The sequence below is a fragment of the Haemaphysalis longicornis genome, unplaced genomic scaffold (genome assembly GCF_048455015.1).
Source record: "Haemaphysalis longicornis isolate Haplotype H1 unplaced genomic scaffold, Haemaphysalis longicornis Haplotype H1 scaffold_7, whole genome shotgun sequence".
In the NCBI taxonomy this organism is placed as follows: Eukaryota; Metazoa; Arthropoda; class Arachnida; order Ixodida; family Ixodidae; genus Haemaphysalis; species Haemaphysalis longicornis.
The window spans coordinates 105,923,889-105,951,839 of NW_027526422.1; the positions used below are offsets into that span (position 1 = coordinate 105,923,889).

The 27,951-nt window shown below is 47.9% G+C and overlaps 1 long non-coding RNA gene across 2 annotated transcripts in view; it reads right to left on the bottom strand.

The window, feature by feature from the left end:
- The window catches only part of LOC144146773 (uncharacterized), a 262,533-nt gene that overhangs the window by 212,564 nt on the left and 22,018 nt on the right, over positions 1 to 27,951 (bottom strand). The window lies entirely within an intron of this gene.

Below are 27,951 nucleotides of genomic sequence, written 5' to 3' on the forward strand. Positions count from 1 at the left end.
GTATGTAAACACATGCAGACCGCGAGGGTGGCAATCAGCAAACATATGGACTTCCGATATTCTGTATGTGGTTCATTTGATTGCGACTCGTCCAATTTGGTTTACCTACTGGAGTGTGGTGGCTGTAATATGCAGTACATAGGACAGACTGATGGACCTTTCCGAATGCGGTTTAACAATCACCGCTATCACACCACAGCACTCCCAAACCTTCCCTTGTCCAGACACCTAGCGATGCAAAATCACTCTTTCGATGACATTAAAGTCACACTTCTACAGAGCAGTTTTTTTTAGCTGCAGGGAGCGAGAACAACGCAAGTCTTACTTAATCTATAAATACCCTGAAGGAGGGTCTTAATGAGAGTCCTGGAACAATGACTAATTTGTACGTTGCATGACCATTGAGGCATTGTGACCCCGGGACATACGAGACCTTGTAGTTTTGTACTTTTGCTATGCCTACATTAAGCCCTTCTTGTGCATCGGCCTTTCCCATGCATGGTATTGCACGGACTGAGGTGCACAGGCAGCTTGTTGCTCCCGGTGTAAGATTGTGCATTGAAGCGCCAACAACCTACCGCTATATTCCGCGGTCACCATAATTGTCTCGTCCCCTTTCAACCCCCCACGAACACTTCCCTTCCCGCCCCCCTATTTTTGATTCCTTTCTCTCATTTTCTTGTTTCAGTGTTTAGCAAGCAGAACACGCCTCATTAATGGCCAGTTGTACCCATTGCCTGTTTATGTCGCCATATGTCATACCCATTTTATCCTTGGGAAATGTGAAATTGAACGTGGAAGCTCCCAATTTTGACTGAGCCTGTAAGAAGTATTTTATTTTGGTGTCTGTTGTGGCTTCTGCCTCGGGTGTCTTTTATTCACATTGTGATCCCCAGTGCTAGTGCGCACGGGGGGCGCGCGTCCTTCCTGTCTTTTCGCTAATGTTTTGCTTTGCTTTTCTTTTCCCTTTTTTTTCTATTTTTTAGTTGCCCCGGAGGCACGGCACACACCGACGATCGCTTCTCTCTCCTTCTTTTATTTTTTTACAATTTGCCGCGCTCCCCCATATTTGCGCGGAATAAGCCCAGGGGTCCACATGTGCAGGCGACAAGGCCGAGTGCTAACAGTTAACAGGCCGTGCATTGAGCTTGCGGGACATGACGCAATGCCGTGTACAGAGGGAGGCGAAGACGGGGAAGGGGACGCCTCAAATGGCCTCCCCATTAGCTTTTGTAGGACCCCTCAAAGTCGCGGAAGCTGCTGGGCTCCAAATACAGTAAAGGGCCCGCTTGCATTCTTGACCTTGCCGCTGAAGACGGTCGGTAGTCAATCCTTGTTACCGGCGGTGCGCATGTACACTCACTGCTCGTGGCGGCATGTGCTCTGCAGTTTTCCCCTCTTGAAGACATCGGATGTTTTTCGGGCTTTCGCCACCCATGAACTTGTCGCATTTCCTATCATCCCCACCACTCGTGTTTATGCAGTACGTTCTGTATAATTGTGTTCCTCCTCGCCCCCTCTTTTTTGTTTGTTTGTTTTGAGGGGGGGTCTTTTTCGCTTGCCTTTGGCAGAATAAGCTCTGTATGGTGCATGTGGTCGTTTGTGTGTTTGTTTCTTATGTGGCTTGTGTTTCGGGGCGCAGCCCCCCCCCTGAGTCCGTATGATTTTTTCCCAAAGCTTTCATTCCTGAAGAAGACCTGTCTCAGGTTGAAACGTTGGAATAAAGTCTCCGAAGAGCGTACTTTTACTTTGTGTGTGTGTGTGTGTGTGTGTGTGTGTGTGTGTGTGTGTGTGTGTGTGTGTATATATATATATATATATATATATATATATATATATACACACACACAATTCTTTCTCTAATGTTCCCTACCATCTTGCAAGTTTCATTGCTCCCTGGATATATGTTATTCTCGTGTCTCTGCCTTTACCTTATGTTCTCCCACTCTTTGCGAGTTTTTTCTTTCCAGACTATCATCTACCCTGAGCGCTGCCAGGACCACGAAGAAAGAAGTCTTCAGGAAATTTTCAGATTGCACCCACTACTGCTGTAATTGGGAACACCCAAACTATGTTTTTCAGCATTTTGACCCCTCTGCACTGGAAACCCTGCTTTCATTTCCCACACCGGCACATGCATTTCTGACACACGCTTGCTCGTTGACTCAATACCTGGTACTTCTACCACAGTTTTTCTGCATGTCGCAATGAACAACCGGAGCTCTTCTGCAGAAGGTGTCTTCTGTGACTATCGCTCGCTCGCTGACCTCATTCTTAAATCTCGGCTTAACATCTCCACTATCTAGGCCAGCTTGATTCTTCCGTGCTCCACTAAACGACCCTGTGACTACCGAATCTCTCGCTTTGCCATTGGCTGCAACGAGAAAGCACGACGCTTTAACTCTCTTCTCGAATTCTTCCGCCACTCCCGCTATGTCTGCCACATTGACTACGGCTTTCAATACCTTCCCGCCTGCCGAATTCGCGCTGGTGATCCCAGATGAAAATGGATTGCATATTCCAGTTGGAAATGATTTCCAGCCACATCTCCAGTCTCATTTTCCAACGCCAGTTATCAATTTCGAATTGGTAACGTAAGCTTCCCAGCGGGAAATATTGAATTCCAGCAAGAACACAATTTTTTCTCACTGGAAATCTGTGAACGGGCCGGAAAGATTTCCAGCTGGAGGCAGAATTTCTAATTCTGGCAGGAAAAGGTATTTCCCACCATTTCCAGCCCCAGCCAGAGGTCTTCCTGGAAACAAATTTTGTAGCACTTTGAGCTTTCAAAATGCATAACAAGATAAAAAGTGTGCTGATCGTTTTACAACGTAGTAGCAATAAGCAACGCCAAACTGAGAAGCAGCAACTTTACCAAAATTGAGTTAAATATGCACGGAGTACATTTTCAAAACTGTTAGCAACAACGCGCGAAAGCGTGGCTTTCGATACGTGCAGCGCGGGCTGCTGATAGCCACCGGTGTGACAAGCGAGATGAGGGGACGGCACTGCGGCAGCGCATGCGAAAGCTATTGCCGATGCTTCCGTGTTTTGGGGGGAGATGTTCTACACCGAACATCCCTCACTACGACCGCCGCCAACGCCTATAGATTATCCGACGCTGATAACCAGCGCAGTCTCGTTTTCGCCTTTGGTATGGTTCCGATATAAAAAAAAGTTGAAGGCGGTCCGGGCATGGTCATTCTAACGTAGGATGTGCAGGAAAAGAGGAAGAGTAAGTTGATGCAACTGGGGACCGATTTTATTAAAATATTATTTCGAGTAGATATGTTCATGCCATAGTCGTGCCAAGATGTAGTCCACTATAGCCGGTATTCAATAGCGTGGAATGCATGCAACCGTGCGAGTGCGCCGCCATATCTGTGGCCAAGCGTCTGCAATTGCCAAGGCGACGTCGTGCGCCCGGCCCCCAGATCAGGCACCCCTCTTCTCCTCCATGCCTTCATGGCGGCCAGGCAGGACGCGGGCCGCGAGTGACCTTGGGTTCCCATGCAAGGCGTGTGCGAGTGATTCGATAGTCGGTTGTGCTGCAATACGCCTCAAGCGCGGCCTGTAGGGGCGCCACTGAAATCCCCCTAGCGGCCCTTTTCGAAAGCAGCCGCGGGAGTTTGCGTCCCACTCCCCATTGTCGCCGCTGCTTTTGCGGCATGTTCACGACCGAGATTTACCGTTTGCGGGCGTTTTAAATCCATGTTTATGTGGAGCAGACACTCTGTTCGCAAATGGGGTGTGTTTACGAGAGTATAAGCATTCGATAATGTATCTCATGATGCCATTAGGGTTGTACTTCTGACGCGATCTTGGTGTGGTATATTCGGTCTGTATAAGCGCCAGGTGTGTGTCACAGGCCAGCGTCGCGGAACCGGCGTATGATGGAGCCGATTGTAGTTACACTGCCCTGAATATACTAGCAGTGTCTCCGAAACCACCGGTTCCTCAGATGTTCATCCTACGGCTATACACTACGATGTAAGTCAGTTTTGTGCGCTTACATAATCAGCGGAGCACTCATACCTGACAGCACGCCAGTTACGCGTTTGCCAAGATTATACCTCAGATATTGATCACCACGATTTGCAAGCCAGTCTGTGTTAATTTCGGGAATATTCAACAAAAGTGCGATGGGCAATGCATAATTATACTCGGGGATCAGCACACGACAGAGTTGTCTTGTCGTGATGTGAGCGCCCGCACACATTCATCTGCTACATATATCCTCTGCGAGCAGCGCGGAGACGGGCTTAGAATATAATCCGCGTCCGCGACTAAATGCTTCCTCGAAATATCGTCATATGGCACAGGGAGCCTGCAGAATAAAGTAGAAACTGAAATCAGAGGGCCTTATCACATGCCACACTTCCAACGACACCTTTCATCGCTTGTTGAACTGCCTACCCAGTATACTTCCAAAAATGCGTCGGCCGTACGATCAGCTGTTCGTTGAAGTCGAAAAACAAAAGGAAAGTGAACGCGAGATTTGTGTGTGTGATTACTAAAACGTGCATTGCTTGATTACGCTCCGCATTTGTACACAGCGCCCCCCCCCCCCCCCCCCCTCGATGTCTCGCGAAATAGCAGTGCATTTCCCGTATAGTTGGTCTGGTGAACCCTACCTGGCTTAAATGTCGACGAATGTCTTTAGCATGTCAGAAGCTGCACTGTTTTTAAATGCAGAGCATTTCTTAGCCTCGCCTCTTCCTGCGTCGGACGGCGTCCACAGCTCCGCGTCCGCAGCAGGTGCGCCTCTCCTCCTTCCCTCCTCTCTCTCAACAGCAGCTGGCGCGCGCATGCGTCGTAGTCAGCCCGTTCGCTCCCTCGCGGTCTCGGCGTAACAGGTGCGTGATAGCAGCGCGGTGGGGCGTGGAGGGGCGCGCGCTGCTTGCGCATGCGCGCTTTCTCTCTCCCCCCCCCCCCCCCCCCCCCCATACTGCTCTCCCTCTACTGAGCGCGCTGCAAATATAAAGCGGCTAGCGGTCGCTCGTGCTTCAGTCACTGCGTTGCTCCTTCCTTCCTTGGTTGACGCTCGCTCCACCCTAACGCGACTTTACTCTCCTCTCTCTACCCCAAACCAACACCAACGCAACTACGACCCAACTACCCACCCTAACGCGACTTTACGCGGCGTTAACGAACCCCAGTGCTCTGCATTTACTCGTGTTCCCCTCGCGGGAAGGCGCGAGAATTTTTTTTTCATTTCTGTTAGAGCACTTGCCGTTTCTTCCGCACTTGCACAGCATTTATTTTTCCGTGGTTTCATTAAATTGCCTTGGTTCTTGCTAAGGCGTGCGTGGGCACATATTTAACGACGCACAGGCTTAGAATATACTTAACATTTTCGCATGGTTTATATTCTTATAAAAGGCACAAGGTATTGTCCGCGATTGGGTAATCACATCCCCGAAACATATTTTTCTGTTGCGTATATATTCGAAACGAAGCCGCATTCGTTGTCCAGGCTGCAAAATGAAGCCAATCTCTCACTATGCCAGTATCAGGTCTAAACGAGGCGACAGTAGATTTCACTTGTGCCTGACGAATTCGGAGGTGACAGTGGTTATATGCTGCTTCTGCCGCCGACGCCCGGAAGAGCGGCGACGAAGCGCGCAGAACCGCGTCCCCGGGTAGCTCTTGCAGGCGATCGCGTACTCTACGAAGACGCATCTGCTTTTTAAGTGACCTAAACGTACTCTTTGCTATAGACGGCACCATAACATGTTTTCTTAGGGCGCGGAAAGGCGAACAGAAGCGAAACAGAACCAAAACACTGCACGAGCCCCTATCAGCCACGCAGCGCAAATCCCGTCAACGCCGCGGAGAAGCGGCGGCAGGCGGCGCAGCGATCGCGAAGCTCGAGGCGTATAGCGTTGGTTACGCGAAAAGTCACGATTCCTCTCATGAGTGTGGCAGCCTTATCTGCAATTCAATCCCGGCCTCCGTGCACACCTACGAGCGAGTGGGAGTCGGTCGTGGCACAAAGGTTGCAACGTGAGCGCAGTGGTCCGTTTGACAGCAGGAACTGCATCATTACCAAACTGTTGCCCTCTGAACGCAAAGTAATACCTCGACGCCAAGTGCTGTTGAGTGCAGCACAGTACGATCTACCTATCGCCAGACGCGTATGAAGTAGCCGCTGCAGATCGGCTGATTGCCAGCCGCCGCGCTCTAACGCCAGACGTGAGCTATTTTGCTGGGTGTGAAACATTTAGCGCACGAGAAAGCCGGCGCTAAATCGGTGTACGCATGAACCATTTCTCCAAAGAAATTATTCGGTTTTTGTACTCAACCACGTGTTAGAGGGCACCTACCAGACATAAAGTTGTGGATGCGGTGCGCGTGCACTTGCACCGACATCCGCGGCGGCAGCCAAATGCAGCGTCGGACTTATGCTGCTTATATGCACCGTTCGCAGCCGCGGTTTCATCCTCCATGGATTCGAAGTGCTCGAGGGTAAGCAGAGCGTGCCACCACTTAATGTGAGTGCGAATAATATTATACCTGTTGACGCCACTACCGATAATCGGGCTGAAACACAGCAGACGATGTGTGCTGGTGTTTGTTTTTCTTCGAGATGCGGGCGCAAAGCGCATGCGCGGGCACGGTGGCCACCGACATGGCGGTTTTCAGTGTTGCCAGGCGGAGAAATCGCCCGCTAAACTTTTCATTGAATACCGCCTATACGTTCTTTATACTACGCCAGCCTTGAATGACGTCACCGGCATCGGCTCAGCAATGACCGGCTAGTATCACTAAATGTTTGCGTATTATCACCTCGTTAAAGAGAGCAAGTTGCACGAGCGAATAATACTACAAGAATTTGCCATCCAATCAGAGTTCACCTTGTGTCGTTATAAGCCGCGAGCTGTGTAAGGTAACTGGTCTTTTGCCGGCAAAATGCCACCACGGATTCCGCTCGACACCAGGATGCAAGTTGTTCATCTGTCCCAAGGAGGCGCATCGCAGTGATCCAGCGCTCTGAAACTTGGACTAAACCTTCATTCTGTTAACAGGATATTTCAAGCCTTTCGGGTGAAGGCAGGATCGGGGATGCTGCACGTGCTCCTAGGCCACGAAACACGACCCCAGAGGAAGAGCTATTAATTGTTGCTGCCGCCCGCGACAACCCCTTTCTCAACGCCAGGTAGCTTCGCAACAAGCTTTCCTTGGATGTGAGTACGCAGACAATTTGGGACCGTCTGCATGAGGTCGGTTCGCGGAGTCATGTTGCCCAAAGAAACCCCTTTTAACTACCCAAAACAAAGAAAACCGGCTGCAGTTCTGTCAAGATCATGCCCCTTGGACTGAGCGAGAGTGGGAAGCAGTGGTCTTCTCAGATGAGTCCCCATTCACGACAAGCTGGCATCAAATGCAGTGGCCAGTCCATTACAGGTTAGTAACATGCATGCTTATATCACATCCCGTCGGGGATTTTAATCAAATGTAGGTGGTTAATCATCTTTTTGGATTTTGCTCTTATACTGCCGACATTATTGTTACCCTCTGGTGAAGAGCCCTTGCAGTACCTTTCAACACATTATTAAAAAGCGCCTTCCCGCAAATGACAAGAACTGCCATATTAGGTAAAAAAAAACTATATATTTAGCGTGTTTTCATGATGCCATTTAGGGAGGGAGGATTTATCGTATCACCCAAGGATAATTAATCTTTCAATAAATGTGTTGTCTAATTGCCCTTCTAGTTCGGCACATGATTTTTGGAACATTTAAACATGATGCTTACCTAGGATGATAGTTCTTCATAGACAAAGCGTAATTTAAATGCATATTTCTAAAAAAACTGTAGTACTGTGAGGTTTATGGAACCCCATTTTCGCTATGCAACTGCACAGATCAATGGAGCCACAACCTTGTAAAAGGGTCACACTAAACACATTTTGTTTCATTCTTTTCTGCAGGATGGAGGAGCCTTACGTTCACCACGTGCGGCACAGCGGGCGACAGTCCGTCAACGTCTGGGGCTGCGTGGCGCGGCAGGGCCTTGGTCCTCTTATACGACCTGACGGCCGATTCAACGCAGTTTTTTACGAAAGACTCATTGCGACAAAGCTGCTTCCCTTCGTCCTCAATGGACCATTTCCGAACGGTCTGTTCTGGTTTCAACAGGATCTGTCTCTCATACACACAGCACGGCCCGCTAGATCTGCGCTGGAGGAGTTGGGTATCCAGGTTCTTCCATGGCCTGCTAAATCGCCGGATTTGAATATAATACAAAATGTATGGGGAATGATGAAGATTAGCCTCGGCAAGCAGGCCCTGCACAATGCATCAAAAGATGAACTGTGGGAAGCAGTCAAAAACGAGTGGGACCGGATGAAGAGCCGCAATGAAATAATAGCTTCCTTGTATGCTTCGCTGCCATGAAGAATGGAAGAAGCTGTTCAGAGGCGAAGGGAAATGCTCCGGTATTGAGCACATATGTGAACGATTGCTGCTGTTATAAAAGTAGTTCCATAAATTCGCATTTCTTTTACTTTTTTCTTCGAGGACAGGTTGTGCCACTGTCTGCTTTGCGGGTGTGAAAATAAAAGAAACTAATGCCTAAATACCGTTGCGGGTATTTGCTCCATTAAAAATGACGGCGAAACCGTGGAGCCACACGACAGTCCTTGCCGCGCTTTATGTGCCTGCGCATGCATGCTAAAACTTCACTGTGCCAATAAACTACTGAGGCAATTTCTGAGTCAATGCTTGTTTCCTCCTTTCCTGCACAACCTACGTTAGAATGCCCGACCCACATTCCATTTATATCGGAACCATAGCAAAGGCGAAAACAAGACTGCACTGGTTATCAGCGTAAGATAACGTTTAATATAAGCTTCTGCGGTGGTCGTGGTGGGGGACTCTCAGCGTCGAACCTTGCCCCTCAGACCACGGAAACATCAGCAACAGCTTTTACATGCCAAGCCGCCGCAGCGCCGTCCCCTAATCTCGCTGGTCACACCAGTGGCTATCAGCAGGCTGCGCTGCACGTATCGAAGGCCACGCGTTCGTGCGTTGTTGTTAATACTTTTGACCTCTGTACATGCAGAGACCCGCACATGATCGTCGCACGTTTTACGTCCTCTTTTGCACTAAACCTTTGATAGTGTAATTCATTTCCCTACAACGGTTTTGTGCACACTCGTGCTGTTTGTGGAGTATGTTGACAGGATCACTTTCGCGTTATTCACGTCACTTGTCGATAACGGAGTGAAATGCTCGGAAAAAGATGTGGGTGCAACAAAGACAACAACAATGGACTGCATGCTATTCGAATGCACTACTACCATATAATGGTAAGTGCACATTTGTATTGATTTGCTCAAAACTATGAGCTTGTCACTTTCTTCAGTGTTTTGCTTCAGTGGGAAGTGGAATCGAAATGCGCGCAACCCAAGCTCTAACACAGTCTTGATCATTGCCACAAAGGAGCACCGTGTGTGGTGCTCGTAAAAAGAAAATAGTGCATTGGGCCTCGCTTAAGTTGGACAGGGTCATTGGTTATTATATTCCGGTGGCCTGTGCACAGTGAGAGAGTGGCTCTCGGAAGTCTTAGTGCACTCCAGACCATGGCGTCTGTTTTAATAAACATGGCATAATTAATGCATGAACCGTGCGCCACTGTCGACAATTACAGTGCAGCAGACAGCCTCATGGGATATTATGTTAAAAGGTTAACCAATATATGATGAATCACTTTTTCTTGTTTTTTTTTTTTTCTAGTACCTGTGAGGCAGCATCTGCATGGCAGAATGTGGTACAGGAGGCTTGCCACCCAGAAGACTACCGCTGGAAGAACCAAGTAGTGACACCGAGAACCCTGGTAGGCACATAAAGATACTGAAATTGTATATCGAGATTTGCAAAGCTCACAAAATCAATTGACATTGCGTTTAATCATGCTGCTTAACTGCTTAACTTTTCATGGGCTACCTGGACCACTGGGAGGACCATTTACCCAAAGAAGGTGGAGATTCCCCTGCAGATGTTCTGGGCACACAAGTGACAAGGCTGAAAATAGGTAACTATTACAAATATGGCATGACAATATAGCTTTAAATTTATAAGCTGGCTCTTGTGTTACTGCTTTAGGGCACAAAAGTCCACACAGAAGAGCTCTTTTATTCAGAAATGCTGATATAAAATGGTGTTTTCCTGTCTGCTGTAAATGACTTGTTCAAGAGTCCTATCAAAATTCAGGTCAGAATGGTGTGCATAAATATTCCTTTTGGTAATGTGCGCTACTGCAGCTATAGTAGAAATTCAGCAAAAAAAACAGTGATTTCTGGCTGGTAAGTAGAGGAGAATCCAGCAATAAAGAACATTTCTGGCTGTCTGGCTGGGAAGTGGTGTAGAACTAGCAAGAATAAAGCAATTTCCAGCTGGTACGCTACACTATTCTGGCTGAAAATAATGGTATTTCCACTACGAAAAAAGGGATTTACAGTTAGAAGAGGGCATTGTTCCAGCTGGGAATGGTGCGATTTCCAGCCGGAAAACGTCTTTTCTGGCTGGCGGTGAGCCCGGATTTTGTTTCCAGGCACTGATTCTGGCCGACACCTCACTCCAGTCCAGGCTGGAAAGAGTGTCATAACACAGAGGGGACTAGAAATCCTTTCCATCTGGAATGGCCTGCACCCTAGCTATGAGGGTGTGGCCTTGCTTGCTAGCCCCATCCACGACCTTTGCAGTATGCAACAGCGCTGCAACCCTCCTGGTTGGGGCAAAGTCATATGCACCATCAACAGAGCTCCTGCTTCATTCAACAGTAACTTTTTGCCTCTGCCTCCGCTCTCCTCCAGTCCAACGTGCTCCACAATGTCCCCAGACACGCGTCTCCACTGGCCATCCCCATATGATCCCGTTACCACCGTGGCCATGGAGCTTCAACCCAGCGCAAGTGACCCACTCCCAGAGCCCCCGGAAGCACGCGGCTTGCGTGCTCCTGAGAACACGGCGGCCATGGAGCACCAAGCCACCGCCTGCAGTCCAACCCCGAGGGTGCATTGCACCCACAGCCTACAGCACCTACCCTCCGGATCCATAGCGGCAGCCGGAGCCCCAGCGACCACTCAACCCCTGGACAACGCCAGCAGCCAATCCGCAAGCTGACCGGTGCTCCAAAGCCAACCTGTACACCGAACAACCTCCGTAAGAAAGTGTCTTCTGATCCAAACAATAAGCCAAGCAACTGACTTGTACCCAAAAAACTTGGTAACGCAGCCTCCTACCCAGTGTCAAAACAGTTATAAAGATTAAGAAAGATTACAGAAAAAGGCATACATTCCGAATTGCATGTTTCCGCACTTGCACTGTATTTGACCGCCGAAATAACTCCCGTGGGTTGGAGGGTTAGGCTGAGGCCTGCGGCTGCCGAACTCTCCCCATACAACATGAGGAAATGGCAACAGGGACTAGACAATGCCTCCTTGCAATTAGCACAGATAATTCTACATCACTACGAGATTATGTCACATTCCCTGCATGAGAAAGAGGGAATTCTTAGTCAGCAGCTAAGCGAAAGAGAGGCAGACCTACTACGCAGCTACATATCCAAGGTTTCCACCATATCTTAAAGTACATCAGTTTTTCCGAGATCATATTCCTAGCAACGACTTCGCACACAAGAATAAATTTAGCACCAATACTAATGGCTGTCCTCAACCTGGCAACACAAATAAAAATCGTATCATAAACGTGACAAACGTGTCAAATACTCGCCTCCTGCCAGCTCAGGTTGGCGAAGGAATTATTTACTCTCCTCATTCTGCCAACATACGTAATCCAAAACTTTACTCCCCCATCTGTCACGTCTCCAGTCTACTAATGCAAACAAAAATCTGACTGGAAATGTGATGATGAACCTCTCAAGTGTTACCCTCTCACTAGCTCAGATAAGCGCCCTATCAAAAGGTCTGAACTTGCCAGGCAACTGGTGGCTTCGACGAATTTCAACATTTCAAGGACCTAGATAACTTCACCAGGAATACGACACTACGAGAGCACTTCCACAACTTTGCTGCAGCCGACGAAGCCAGACGTGCATTACCTCGCACTAGGCACTGGACCTTCCTACGCTACGTGACAATTGCCTCGACATGTACATTAAAGGAGCCATGAAGATAAAACAAAAGTTTGTTTTATATGAAAGATTAGGTGTTTTATAGTACCCCCAGCGCTTTCCCGGAAGCAAACGATGATTTATTCACTGAGAAATAAGGCAATTTAAGCCAAATTTTTAAATCTCTCGCTAAATTGTACATTTTGTGACATGAACAATGGCGTCATATGAGCCGGTACATGAAACAGATACTTAGTATGTTGACTCCATATAGCACCCACACGCGGGAATCAAACAGGAACCGGAACTCGTGCCGAAACCAAGACGGCGGCCATTTTAAAAATGCTAGTAAAACCTAGTACACCCGCAACCGTAGTCATAGAATCGCCTGATCCGGATAACAAAGCTCTCGCCGAGGAGCTCGGGCTTGCATTTAACAACCTCACACCACTTGAACGCTCAATGCTTCTAAGTGCACGAGCGGCAGGAGTTGTGGGGTACATGGATGGACCGGAAAGCGACCATTCCGCGATACCCACAACAGACGAACACCCAGCCATTGACACCGCTGCCTCGTCAACCCCGTCGTGAGAGTCCCTGCGAACAGTAACTTACCGGCACGGGTTTTTGCGTCGAAACTTCTTTTAACGTGGCCATGCGATATCCCGAGACATCTACAATGCGTGAGAAAAGCCAGTAGCGTGATTTTGCCCAGTAGAGGTTGAGAAGGAGCGAGCAATGGCGGCTGCACACCTCAACTACCATGACGCGAATATGCTGCGGCGTTGTAGGGTTCGCTACTCAATAACCGACGACAATGCGCTACTGCAAGAGGTTGTCAATCTGAACCCATTCTCTGAGCAGACGTTATTTATTGGCTCAGGTCACAGAAAATTTGGTTACGCTGACTGGCAAACCTTTCACTGAGAAAAGTGCAAAGGAGCGCGTCGACCTAATCGTCACCTGCTTCCTCAACGAAGAACGGGCGTGTATCAGACGGCAAGTGTTTTTCATTGCACATTTTTGTGTGACACATTCTTTATCCAGGCCAAGTGATTATGCCTAGTAGAGGTTAAGAAGGAGCGAGCAATGGCGGCGGCACACCTCGACTACCACGACGTGAATATACTGCGGCGTTGTAGGATTCGCTACTCGATTACAGACGACATTGTGCTCCTGTGAGAGGTTGCCACCCTGAACCCATTCTCTGACCAGACGTTATGGGCTCAGGTCACAGAAAATTTGGTTACGCTGACTGGTAAACCTTTCACTAAGAGAAGTGCAAAGGAGCGCGTCGACCTAATCGTCACCTGCTTCCTCAACGAAGAACGGGCGTGTATCAGACAGCAAGTGTTTTTCATTGCACATTTTTGTGCGACACATTCTTTATCCAGGCCAAGTGATTATGCCTAGTAGAGGTTGAGAAGGAGCGAGCAATGGCGGCTGCACACCTTGACTACCACGACGTGAATATGCTGTGGCGTTGTAGGATTCAATACTCAATTACAGACGACATTGCGCTCCTGTGAGAGGTTGCCACCCTGAACCCATTCTCTGACTAGACGTTATGGGCTCCGGTCATAGGAAATTTGGTCACGCTGACTGGTAAACCCTTCCATGAGAAAAGTGCAAAGGAGCGCGTCGACCTAAATCTTCCTCAACGAAAAATAGGTGTATATCAGGCGGTAAGCGTTTTTCATTGCACATTTTTGTGCGACAAGCATTCAGGGTCCTTGCAAATTATACATCTTGTAACCAGATTGGGCACCAAAGAAGACTACTCGGCGATGAACCAACCCCTGCAGCGAGTGGCCGACCTCTGTAAGGAGTTTTGCCACAAACTTCGCCCGGTAGCACCCCACCAGAACAGCAGGAGGACCGAAAGCAGTGGGCGGGTTGGGGCTACAGCCGTTGAACAGCCCAGGACCATGCGACTGACGGCACGGTTTTGGTAGCCCTGAACAGCCACGCACAGTGGTTAGCAGTGGGGCTCAAGCAAAGTAGAGACAAAGGTGGGCAACTAGCACAGCCTCTTATATTGCGCTTTGCAGACTGTGTGCGAGCTGTTCATTTTGTTTGTGTGCTTCATTCAGTGCAGCACATGCCCCGTCAGTGCACTGAAGTCCTGTGTCAGGCTACAGCCACTGACATCACATGCACGCTATGTGGAAATCAACCGTGCATGGTTTTTATGCGACGTCTTACATATTGCGAACTGGACAAGAGAGTTTGATTACCTCGTTCATTTCCGTGGGTGGAAACAACAACGAGTAGCCTCTTGCAGTACACAACATTGACTTCTGTGGCTCTGCATCGAGCCAGAACCATAGTTAAGACTTGGTGCTGACCACACTGAGCATATGAAGTTAGTCCCTGCTATTCAGCTACAGCTGGCATTGTTTGGACTTGAACCTAAATGCTCATGTCCTTAAACAAATCACAAAAGTGGGTACACTGCTGGCCGCCTGAATTTCCACACAGATTACCGACACTGCTGCAAGCTCTATAGTTGCTGAATGTGTCCTTACTTCCTCAATGCAACCAGTATCACTTTTACACAAAGGCTACTGGCTTTATTAGTGTGGCACGGTGTGCCTTGTAACCTTTTACGAGTCTGGTTTTTTCAGTGCCATTTTTATTCTCCATATAGGGGCCATTGGTTCATTTTTTCCCCCCTGTGATCTAAATACTCCCAAGTCCTTAAATCAAGTGAACTGCAATGGGTGTCCAGTGACACCCATGCACATTGAGTTGGGTTGCACTGATAGCGCTGTTCTACTTGCTGATAGGCTAAGTTAGTCCTTGGTCTCGCCCGTTGTCCTGCCAATACGGGTTTCAAATGCGAGCATGAGAATTCAATATTTTTTACAGGCAAACAGGCAGCTGCAAAAATTTGTGTTACAGAAACTGCAGTGTACTGTAGTTCAGAATTGACACAGTTCTTTTCAGATTTCGTGCTTGACTGTTTTTTAGTGTAGTCACAATTCTTAATTTTTCTCTAATCACCACTTCCATTCCATTGTAGCAATGGAATGGAACATGTAGCAATCTAACATGTAGCAATGCTTCAAGAAGCAAAATGTATCGACTGCCACCACGTATCCTAGGGTATGAAGCGCCCGTTGTTGGGTAACAATAAGTTAGATAAGGGAATCAAAACCATACTCGGTGTTCCAAGATCATTTAATGCATTGTTGTGTACTAAAAGCACAAATTCTCAGCCAACACACAAGTCAACATTGCTTGTCTGCTGTGACGCTTCTGAACTGCTATGACCTTTGTGCTCGTGCTTTCGGGCTTGTCTATATATACGCAGGCAAAATCACCTGCGGCAATGCTGCTGGAAGGCATCTACTTGGATACCGAGATGCCTGCTGGCAGTTCCCAGGACCAGCAGAGCCCACCGCCCCCACAATGTTCCGCTGGCAGCACCCATACTCCTGACAGCCAAACAAGAAGCCTGGAACTCGCAAGCACGACCTATCAGGCATCACCTGGGGTGCACAACAGCAGCGTCCCACAACAGACTCCTCAGCAGAGGCCGCCTGTGCAAGTGTTCACCCAGCCAGCAGACGAACCACCCCAGCACGAGGTGAAGAGGAATGCTGTCAGCGCCTTCACTGACTGCAGTTAGCTTTGTTCGTACTGGCAGCACAAGAGTCAGAATGCATATAACTTGGAGCACAAAACATTTGCACCCAGAGCATGTATTGTAAACTAAAAGAAATGCTACCAAGTCTCTAACTGGGTGGTGAGATTAGTCAGCATAGTATTGGAAACGCGCCTTTCAACAGAGCCGCACACGTAAACAAAGCGCATCCAAAAGAACTGAACTTATATTAGCTCCGATGCTCTGAAGATAACTTAAGTTCTGCATGCATGTGCTCTTGGCACTACACGTTGAGGAAATACACGTAGTACCTCGCTGTCAGTCCACGTGTGCTGGTTTTAAGAGGTACGGCGAAACCAAATCACGACGGCCCCATCTGCCATTCGTAATGAGGTTCTCTCCACATTTCACCACCATACACAGCCCATCATACAGGGGCCGGAGTAGATGTATTCTTACTTCTGAGGCACTGGCATGCGCTTTGGAATGCATTGTTACACTAAATTGTTGACATGCCTTGGTGCTTCCCAGTCACTATGCTGTTGTCCTTCACATCTGTTCAAACTTTCAGTAATTCGAACCAAGCTTCCCCTTGTGGCTTACAATAGTGTGCTTACCGTAAAATCCCGAGCAAGCGCCCCTACCCGGACAAGCGCCCCCCCTCCATTCTCGAGTGATTTGAAATTTGCGCCAAATCCCGAGCAAGCGCCCCCTGCCTTTTTTTAACCTTGTCCGGCGCTTCACCCGTTTTCACAAAACCTCTTACCTAGTTGTTTAGTATTTTATTTTCTTTTTTTGCTAAATATTTGCATGTTAAATTATACAATGATGCAATTTTTTGGAAAAATAAACTGTTTGGGCTTACGTATGCCACGTGCAATATCCCTTCCCCATGCGTAGCCAGCACACGGCCAAAGCCGAAGCTGGCCGAAACGTGAGCCAGCCGGAGCCAGCATAGCTGCTGTCAGTCGCCATTTGCCATTATCGAAAAATGTGTCGACCGTCCCACGTGTGCGGGACGTAAGCGAGAAGGATGCATTCGTACACAGTTAAAAAAAAAGGTTGAGGTTGTAGAATGGCATCGACAAACCGGCAGAAACGTGCACGCGACTGCGCGGCACTTCGGGATCAACCGGAAGAGAGTGCGCGAATGGGAGAACTTTGAAACCCTGCTACAGCGCAGCTATGGAAAAGGAAAGGCACAACGCGAGTGTCTCAGCGAGTGTTTTGCATCCATATTGAGTTCCGGTCCGCTACCGTAAAAAGTTTCACGGGATAGGAATTGGGGGAGGGGGGGGGGGGGGGGGGGGGGGCACTAGCTCGGGATAATACGCCGCCGTTTTGAATTTCGGTCGACGACCGAGCAAGGGCCCCCCTCAAAAATTTCTCAAATTATCTATTACCACAGGGGGGGCGCTTGCTCGGGATTTTACGGCATACTATTTTTTATTTTTCCTATTCTACATCTGACCTTTTGCTTACTTTTCAGACTGTTAAAAAGACTCACCACATGTATAACTATTTATGCTTGTCTATTATGTGCAGGTATGCAAAGGCAGGAGGCGACATGCGAATTTCTTGATGAAAGGGATAGAAGAGAGCAAGAGACCCAATGCAGGCGGACCCAAAGGAGAGCAAGAGACCCAATGCAGACCCAAAGGATTCAAAAGTAAATGCCTGAACAATCATGACTGTGTATTCCACCTCTTGTTTACTTGTCACCATGACATGATGCAGGCTAACATTTCATGAAGAAAGCCCCTCTGCAGGTGTTTAAGATGATGCCGGGGGGAAGAGGGGTGTTAATCAGCTGTGGCAAGACGTTATTTTGCAAAAATTGGCAAACCGACCATAGCAAAAGTGCAGCACAGCTGTGCTGATGTAATCCGGCCGTGTCACTGGCACATTGACAGCCTGGTCCATTATCCCATAATGTCATAAATCTGGCCTGCATGACTTGGAACAAGGTGCTACTGTAGTGCCTAATACTAACAGTACACTGTTTTACTTTTGTGACTGTAGTGATGGGCAAGGTTGACTTTCGAAACAAGGCACACGCAAAATTTTATTTTTGCTGAAACCAGGGGGCTGACGCTGTCAGCCGTGCGTAGCTTCGTCCTTCAGCCAGCGGATCTTTGGCTCAATCTTATAATTGACCGTCACCAATGTGTGCCAAAAGTGCTGAGAGCAAGCACTGGGCAGCCACATCCTACAACTACGGCCCACACCACAATTGAAGATCTTTGAGCCAGCCCAACGACTGCGCCAGGCCTACATGGCCTAGCCACAACATCGCGTCGCCGAGCAGCCACAGCACCATGCAAAACGCCTTACTGCCGCTCGCCTGCACAACCGCCAACATGGAAGTGGACCCCCTCAGCGGAAGAGCACTGTCCCCGGAAAACCCATGGGTGTGTGTTCTTCGCAAGTGCAATAAGCTCCACGCCCCAGCTCCCACAACAGCTGATACGCTACAAGAGTCACTGGACCGCCCGGATCATGCCGCAAAGCCACCGCCATGCAACCCATCACTGCACTTGCCTCCTGACAACTACACCATCGTGTATCGATACGCGACAGCGTCAACGTCGCCAAGCTGAAGACCACTGAGCTCACCGATGCCTTTGCAGGCAAGTGTGGACTCTCACGTACGGTGTTTTACAATATTGTCACGCTACTCATACAGCCTACATCCAACATGATTGTAGCTAGCACCGCCGACCCCGAACTAGCAGTATACAAACTGCAAATTTCGCATGCCAGCTGTCCTCTCGGGCCCCACACCTCTGAAAAGTTTAACACACCAGCCAAGGGTACCCCACAGGGCCCAGTCTTTTCACCCCTACTTTTCAACATTGGTCTACCATCTCTACTTGACCATATCTCGGGCATTTCACACGCATTCTATGCGGACGACCTTACCATATGGACCAACACAGATCTCCGGGCAACCAAGAATACCATTTACAGCAAGCCATTGATACCACCACTAACTATTTGCAAACATGCGGCCTCACGTGCGCTCCATCAAAATCTGCCCTCCTTATCCTACGAGCTCGGACATGGGGACGGCCTCCCAACCCCACCCCAGACCCAACCGTCACCATCAACAGCCAGTTGGTCCCCACTGTGAAAACCCTCCGTACATTAGGTATCCCTTACCACTATGAAAGCTCAGGAGCAGCCCTGCTCCCCAGACTCCAACAAACCGTATCCCAACTCATCCATCTCATCCAACGCACCTGCACCCGCTGTCGAGGTCTGTCTCAAAGAAGCTGATACCTGTCGAATACTACAAGCAATGCTCTTGAGCCACATCACCTATGGAACTCCATACTTGGCCCTCAAACCTCAAGAAATAGTGCATATCGACATCATCATCCGCAAGGCTTACAAAACTGCTCTCGGACCCCCCATTTACCTCTACCGAACGACTTCTACAACTAGGCCTGCATGACCCACTATCAGAGCCCAGAGGTGCACACTAACAACCAGTTACAACGCTTACGACTCATAGCAACCAGAGGACAAGTACTCGCCAAGCTAGGATGCTCCCTCCCCCAAACTGTGGAGACTATACAACGCCTGTCGGCTGCTCAATGAAGCGCCATACACGTTCTCCCGATCCCCAGGCACATGCACCCCACCTACAACGCAGGCCAACGACCACATCGGGCCCGCCTCCTGTCTACAAAATACGCCAATGATCAAGAGGCCTGCTATACTGACGCCGCATGCTGTCGCACTCACCCCGCACACGCGACTGCAGTCATCCAAGCCAATGGCACAACTCTCACTATGGCTAGCCTCCTCACCACCTCCATCACCACAGCCGAAGAAGCAGCCATTGCTCTAGCAATAATACACGCCCCTTGCTGCTACATAACCGTACTCACAGACTCGCAAGCGGCTTGTCGGCGCTTTGCATCAGGAAGCATATCCACTCTCGCAGCAACCACACTCTCTCAACGCCTGAACTACCCCAGACTCACATTGTATTGATTCCTGCCCATACATCCCTTCCTGGAAATGAGGTGGCCCATGCCACCGCCCACGACTTTATCCACCGGGCATTTCCAGAAGGGGAAGACGATGCACCGCTCTGCAACCCTCCGGTCCTGCATCCTCTCCCTCAAACATACACGGACATCCTCCAGCAACACAGAGCCTCCCGCATAACCTTTCCCCATCCTCACCCCTTCCTTTCCACGGCGGACGCTCGCATCTGGTGCCTACTGCAAACCCACACCTACTACCACCACCCTCAACTCCATAGAATCTCACCAACTAGCTACCCCTACAGCTGCCCTCACTGCCACGATACCCCTAACACAATGCCCCACCTCATACTGCTCTGTCCCGCCAACTTCCCACACCTTTTCCCCTTCCCTCAAGCCGGGCGGGAGCTTGCTGCGCAGCAGACAACTTGAAGACCAGGAGTTCTTGATCTCTCGGGCCAGGACGGCTGCGAAGGCACACGGCCTACCGCACTAGGATAGCCACCCACAGCTCATTATCTTTTCTCACTCCTTCCCCATTCCCTGTATTTCAATAAACATTTTAATCAAGCAATCAATCATAACAAAGCACAAATAAAAAGAGCATAAGAAAGAACAAACACAATGCCACAAAATCAGGGCAAAAAAATACAGAAGATTGGGTTTTTTCAAGATACGTAAATGGTTAAAGGGGCCATGCAGACAAAACACAAGTTTGGTTCATTCGAAAGATTGCCTTGTTAGAATCATATTGACTTGACTTTTACGTAAACTTCGCTCAAATAAGCTACGCAACTAGGGAAAAAGGGAATGGCCATGCAACCCACTAGCTCATTTCCCGCAACTGAACCTGTGGTGTCATATGTGCCAGCTCTGCGATTGGTTGAGGCCAGCAAAAACAAATGCAAATTAAGAAGGGCTTATAAGCTTGCCAAACGAGGTATTTGCGCTCACATTTAGGGCAGATTTATTTTATAGCAGTAAAAATGGTGGGGCAAACAGTGGAAGACATAGCAGTACCGATGCGTACTGCTGTCAATATTGCGCACATTATGCTTGTTTTAGCTGCACAGCACTGTGTTGCTTTGGGATTGTCTCAGACATTGGTCGATTGGCGCAAACGACGGTGTCTTATGTGACAATATTTGTCAGCAAACACCATGCTTCCTGAAACAATTATTTTTTACCTTAACAAACACAAGCCAGGTACAAATACGGTCAAAAACAAAGCAAAGGCAGAAAACGGCCCGCTGCGGTATGGTGGCGACATTTAGGTTGACTCAGGTAAAGCAGGCTCCACAGCCCAGCAGGTTTAGCTTGATTGATTGATTGAACGATTGATTGATTGTAGGGTTTAACACGCCGACACAACGCAGGCGATGAGGCACGGCGTAGTGGAGGGCTCCGGACTAATTTTGACCCCCTGGGGATCTTTAACGCGAGCCGAAATCTTGTACACATTGGTTTTTTAGCTTTTCGCCTCCATCGGAAAAGAAAAGCGGCCGCCGCGGCTGGGAATCAAACCCACAACCTCGTGCTCAGCAGTGCAACGCCTTAGCCACTGAGCCACCGCGGCGGGTGGGTCTAGCTTGAAGACCTGCACTGGTGATGTCATGGCAGACATCAGGAAAACATGATTTGGCGGGAAAATCTAACTTATAACTTAAATTGATCAATTTCTCAGTGCATAAAGCATCGTTTGCTTCAGGACAAGCGGTAGGGGCACTACAAAACACGAAATCTTTCGAATGAAAAAATCTTGTCTGCATGGCCCCTTTAAGGTTGCAGGAGAATTAACTTGCTAAAAAAACAAAGCTTTATAACAGGGATAGGCAATGCATTAAGTATAGCTGACACATCAAGGACTTAAAAGACTGATCTCACTCACCTGCCTTAAAAAACAATACAAAACACCTAAAAACTAGAAATGCGAGCAGGTTACAGCTTGGCCTCCCAAGCAGCAAAAATGCATTATGCACTGCTTTTCTGCTGCGAAAAGTCAAAATGCCAAAAAGAACATCTATTTCAAATACTGGATATTGAGATTCATTCTAATGAAGATGAAAAGTGCTAAAGTGTACAACCACCTGTGCAGGCAATATTTCTGTCCTAAGTAATAGTACACTAGAGCATAACCTCCCATGCAAAGCCACCCTTTGGAGGCATACCAAATTCTTTTGAAGCCTCCGCTTTGTTGTGGTCCCTTCTGGCACGTAAACATGTTGGCGTATGTTAAGTATGAGGATAACTTCAAATTCATTCTGCCTGTGCACCTGTTAAAAGGTTTTGAGACAAGATGAAGATGACTTCAATGCTTCGAAAGAGGTCCAAGCGTATTGGATAAGCGAGGACCGAAAAGTCGAGGGTTTTTACCCAGGCTTTGTGCACGCCTTGGCCAGTAAGCTTACTGTAAAGCCACCCATTTGGAGGCATACCAAATTCTTTTGAAGCCTCCGCTTTGTTGTGGTCCCTTGTGGCACGTAAACATGTTGGCGTATGTTAAGTATGAGGATAACTTCAAATTCATTCTGCCTGTGCACCTGTTAAAAGGTTTTGAGACAAGATGAAGATGACTTCAATGCTTCGAAAGAGGTCCAAGCGTATTGGATAAGCGAGGACCGAAAAGTCGAGGGTTTTTACCCAGGCTTTGTGCACGCCTTGGCCGGAAAGCTTACTGTAAAGCCACCCATTTGGAGGCATACCAAATTCTTTTGAAGCCTCCGCTTTGTTGTGGTCCCTTGTGGCACGTAAACATGTTGGCGTATGTTAAGTATGAGGATAACTTCAAATTCATTCTGCCTTGCACCTGTTAAAAGGTTTTGAGACAAGATGAAGATGACTTCAATGCTTCGAAAGAGGTCCAAGCGTATTGGATAAGCGAGGACCGAAAAGTCGAGGGTTTTTACCCAGGCTTTGTGCACGCCTTGGCCAGTAAGCTTACTGTAAAGCCACCCATTTGGAGGCATACCAAATTCTTTTGAAGCCTCCGCTTTGTTGTGGTCCCTTGTGGCACGTAAACATGTTGGCGTATGTTAAGTATGAGGATAACTTCAAATTCATTCTGCCTGTGCACCTGTTAAAAGGTTTTGAGACAAGATGAAGATGACTTCAATGCTTCGAAAGAGGTCCAAGCGTATTGGATAAGCGAGGACCGAAAAGTCGAGGGTTTTTACCCAGGCTTTGTGCACGCCTTGGCCGGTAAGCTTACTGTAAAGCCACCCATTTGGAGGCATACCAAATTCTTTTGAAGCCTCCGCTTTGTTGTGGTCCCTTGTGGCACGTAAACATGTTGGCGTATGTTAAGTATGAGGATAACTTCAAATTCATTCTGCCTGTGCACCTGTTAAAAGGTTTTGAGACAAGATGAAGATGACTTCAATGCTTCGAAAGAGGTCCAAGCGTATTGGATAAGCGAGGACCGAAAAGTCGAGGGTTTTTACCCAGGCTTTGTGCACGCCTTGGCCAGTAAGCTTACTGTAAAGCCACCCATTTGGAGGCATATCAAATTCTTTTGAAGCCTCCGCTTTGTTGTGGTCCCTTGTGGCACGTAAACATGTTGGCGTATGTTAAGTATGAGGATAACTTCAAATTCATTCTGCCTGTGCACCTGTTAAAAGGTTTTGAGACAAGATGAAGATGACTTCAATGCTTCGAAAGAGGTCCAAGCGTATTGGATAAGCGAGGACCGAAAAGTCGAGGGTTTTTACCCAGGCTTTGTGCACGCCTTGACCGGTAAGCTTACTGTAAAGCCACCCATTTGGAGGCATACCAAATTCTTTTGAAGCCTCCGCTTTGTTGTGGTCCCTTGTGGCACGTAAACATGTTGGCGTATGTTAAGTATGAGGATAACTTCAAATTCATTCTGCCTGTGCACCTGTTAAAAGGTTTTGAGACAAGATGAAGATGACTTCAATGCTTCGAAAGAGGTCCAAGCGTATTGGATAAGCGAGGACCGAAAAGTCGAGGGTTTTTACCCAGGCTTTGTGCACGCCTTGGCCAGTAAGCTTACTGTAAAGCCACCCATTTGGAGGCATACCAAATTCTTTTGAAGCCTCCGCTTTGTTGTGGTCCCTTGTGGCACGTAAACATGTTGGCGTATGTTAAGTATGAGGATAACTTCAAATTCATTCTGCCTGTGCACCTGTTAAAAGGTTTTGAGACAAGATGAAGATGACTTCAACGCTTCGAAAGAGGTCCAAGCGTATTGGATAAGCGAGGACCGAAAAGTCAAGGGTTTTTACCCAGGCTTTGTGCACGCCTTGGCCAGTAAGCTTACTGTAAAGCCACCCATTTGGAGGCATACCAAATTCTTTTGAAGCCTCCGCTTTGTTGTGGTCCCTTGTGGCACGTAAACATGTTGGCGTATGTTACGTATGAGGATAACTTCAAATTCATTCTGCCTGTGCACCTGTTTAAAGGTTTTGAGACAAGATGAAGATGACTTCAACGCTTCGAAAGAGGTCCAAGCATATTGGATAAGCGAGGACCGAAAAGTCGAAGGTTTTTACCCAGGCTTTGTGCATGCCTTGGCAGGTAAGCTTACTGTAATGCCACCCATTTGGAGGCATACCAAATTCTTTTGAAGCCTCCACTTTGTTGTGGTCCCTTGTGGCACGTAAACATGTTGGCGTATGTTAAGTATGAGGATAACTTCAAATTCATTCTGCCTGTGCACCTGTTAAAAGGTTTTGAGACAAGATGAAGATGACTTCAATGCTTCGAAAGAGGTCCAAGCGTATTGGATAAGCGAGGACCGAAAAGTCGAGGGTTTTTACCCAGGCTTTGTGCACGCCTTGGCCAGTAAGCTTACTGTAAAGCCACCCATTTGGAGGCATATCAAATTCTTTTGAAGCCTCCGCTTTGTTGTGGTCCCTTGTGGCACGTAAACATGTTGGCGTATGTTAAGTATGAGGATAACTTCAAATTCATTCTGCCTGTGCACCTGTTAAAAGGTTTTGAGACAAGATGAAGATGACTTCAATGCTTCGAAAGAGGTCCAAGCGTATTGGATAAGCGAGGACCGAAAAGTCGAGGGTTTTTACCCAGGCTTTGTGCACGCCTTGACCGGTAAGCTTACTGTAAAGCCACCCATTTGGAGGCATACCAAATTCTTTTGAAGCCTCCGCTTTGTTGTGGTCCCTTGTGGCACGTAAACATGTTGGCGTATGTTAAGTATGAGGATAACTTCAAATTCATTCTGCCTGTGCACCTGTTAAAAGGTTTTGAGACAAGATGAAGATGACTTCAATGCTTCGAAAGAGGTCCAAGCGTATTGGATAAGCGAGGACCGAAAAGTCGAGGGTTTTTACCCAGGCTTTGTGCACGCCTTGGCCAGTAAGCTTACTGTAAAGCCACCCATTTGGAGGCATACCAAATTCTTTTGAAGCCTCCGCTTTGTTGTGGTCCCTTGTGGCACGTAAACATGTTGGCGTATGTTAAGTATGAGGATAACTTCAAATTCATTCTGCCTGTGCACCTGTTAAAAGGTTTTGAGACAAGATGAAGATGACTTCAACGCTTCGAAAGAGGTCCAAGCGTATTGGATAAGCGAGGACCGAAAAGTCAAGGGTTTTTACCCAGGCTTTGTGCACGCCTTGGCCAGTAAGCTTACTGTAAAGCCACCCATTTGGAGGCATACCAAATTCTTTTGAAGCCTCCGCTTTGTTGTGGTCCCTTGTGGCACGTAAACATGTTGGCGTATGTTACGTATGAGGATAACTTCAAATTCATTCTGCCTGTGCACCTGTTTAAAGGTTTTGAGACAAGATGAAGATGACTTCAACGCTTCGAAAGAGGTCCAAGCATATTGGATAAGCGAGGACCGAAAAGTCGAAGGTTTTTACCCAGGCTTTGTGCATGCCTTGGCAGGTAAGCTTACTGTAATGCCACCCATTTGGAGGCATACCAAATTCTTTTGAAGCCTCCACTTTGTTGTGGTCCCTTGTGGCACGTAAACATGTTGGCGTATGTTAAGTATGAGGATAACTTCAAATTCATTCTGCCTGTGCACCTGTTAAAAGGTTTTGAGACAAGATGAAGATGACTTCAATGCTTCGAAAGAGGTCCAAGCGTATTGGATAAGCGAGGACCGAAAAGTCGAGGGTTTTTACCCAGGCTTTGTGCACGCCTTGGCCGGTAAGCTTACTGTAAAACCACCCATTTGGAGGCATACCAAATTCTTTTGAAGCCTCCACTTTGTTGTGGTCCCTTGTGGCACGTAAACATGTTGGTGTATGTTAAGTATGAGGATAACTTCAAATTCATTCTGCCTGTGCACCTGTTAAAAGGTTTTGAGACAAGATGAAGATGACTTCAACGCTTCGAAAGAGGTCCAAGCGTATTGGATAAGCGAGGACCGAAAAGTCGAGGGTTTTTACCCAGGCTTTGTGCATGCCTTGGCAGGTAAGCTTACTGTATAGCCACCCATTTGGAGGCATACCAAATTTTTTTGAAGCCTGCGGTTTGTCGTGGTCCCTTGTTAGCATATGTTAAGTATGAGGATAACTTCAAATTCATTCTGCCTGTGCACCTGGTAAAAGGTTTTGAGCCAAGTTGAAGATGACTTCAACACTTCGAAAGAGGTCCAAGCGTATTGGATAAGCGAGGACCGAAAAGTCTAGGGTTTTTACCCAGGCTTTGTGCACGCCTTGGCAGGTAAGCTTACTGTGAAGCCACCCATTTGGAGGCATACCAAACTCTTTTGAAGCCTGCGGTTTGTCGTGGTCCCTTGTTAGCATACGTTAAGTATGAGGATAATTTCAAATTCATTCTGCCTGTGCACCTGGTAAAAGGTTTTGAGCCAAGATGAAGATGACTTCAACGCTTCGAAAGAGGTCCAAGCGTATTGGATAAGCGAGGACCGAAAAGTCGAGGGTTTTTACCCAGGCTTTGTGCATGCCTTGGCAGGTAAGCTTACTGTATAGCCACCCATTTGGAGGCATACCAAATTTTTTTGAAGCCTGCGGTTTGTCGTGGTCCCTTGTTAGCATATGTTAAGTATGAGGATAACTTCAAATTCATTCTGCCTGTGCACCTGGTAAAAGGTTTTGAGCCAAGTTGAAGATGACTTCAACACTTCGAAAGAGGTCCAAGCGTATTGGATAAGCGAGGACCGAAAAGTCGCGGGTTTTTACCCAGGCTTTGTGCATGCCTTGGCAGGTAAGCTTACTGTATAGCCACCCATTTGGAGGCATACCAAATTTTTTTGAAGCCTGCGGTTTGTCGTGGTCCCTTGTTAGCATATGTTAAGTATGAGGATAACTTCAAATTCATTCTGCCTGTGCACCTGGTAAAAGGTTTTGAGCCAAGATGAAGATGACTTCAACGCTTCGAAAGAGGTCCAAGCTTATTGGATCAGTGATGACCGTAACCTTTGTGCACGCCTTGGCTGGTAAGCAAACACAACACACTCTCCACAGCCCACAATAAAAGCTTTTAGTTGGCATTTCTTACGACCGTAAAGACGTACTTAAACATGCACTAGTCTAAAAAATTGTGCGCAGGACTTGCCTATGCAACGATCGTAAGATGCGTCTTGGCATTAGTACGTGAAAGAGAAAAAAACGCACCGACATTTTACCATTCAGTTAGGTAGATCTTTAAATGCAACCAACGTGGTCTGTTGGCGTGCAGCCCTGAAAGCATGCTGGATAAAGTGATAACCACACGCAGCAACAGCGACGACCTAGGCGAAAAACGTAACTCAATGGGTACAGCAAACTGACAGTGTGGACATCAGTACTTCGATTCATTTAAGGAGTTCAAGGTAAACGGGAAACCTGGGGTTATTTTTATGTGTTACTCCTCAGACCAGGGTGTCTACCAACCGGGAAAACCGGGAAAACCGGGTATTCTCAGGGATTTTGAATATTCTTGAAAAAATCAGGGAAAACTCAGGGAATTTGACAAATTTGTGCTTCTATCAGGGAAAATTAGCTGTAATAAAACACGGTAATGCTGGCTCGAGTAACAGAGCGAGTCGAAAGCGTACAGTTTCCCCGCGCTGTCTCTGATGGCGCCGTCTGATGCAGAGAATGCGCTTCGTGCGGATCGCAAGTGAGCTATTCGACCGCTTCGACGACCCCCCGACCCTGCCTCCCCACTCCGCGTACGTTGCGCGCCGCGACAACCGCGATAGCTTTTTGCAGCAGCTACAGGTGAAGGAGGATGCGGTAAGTGTGCTACTCCGCCTCGGCCGCCGGGGGTGCCGGCGTGGCGCGTTGCTCCCCCATTCTCTCCGCGCAGTAGCATGCAGTAGCTTCAACA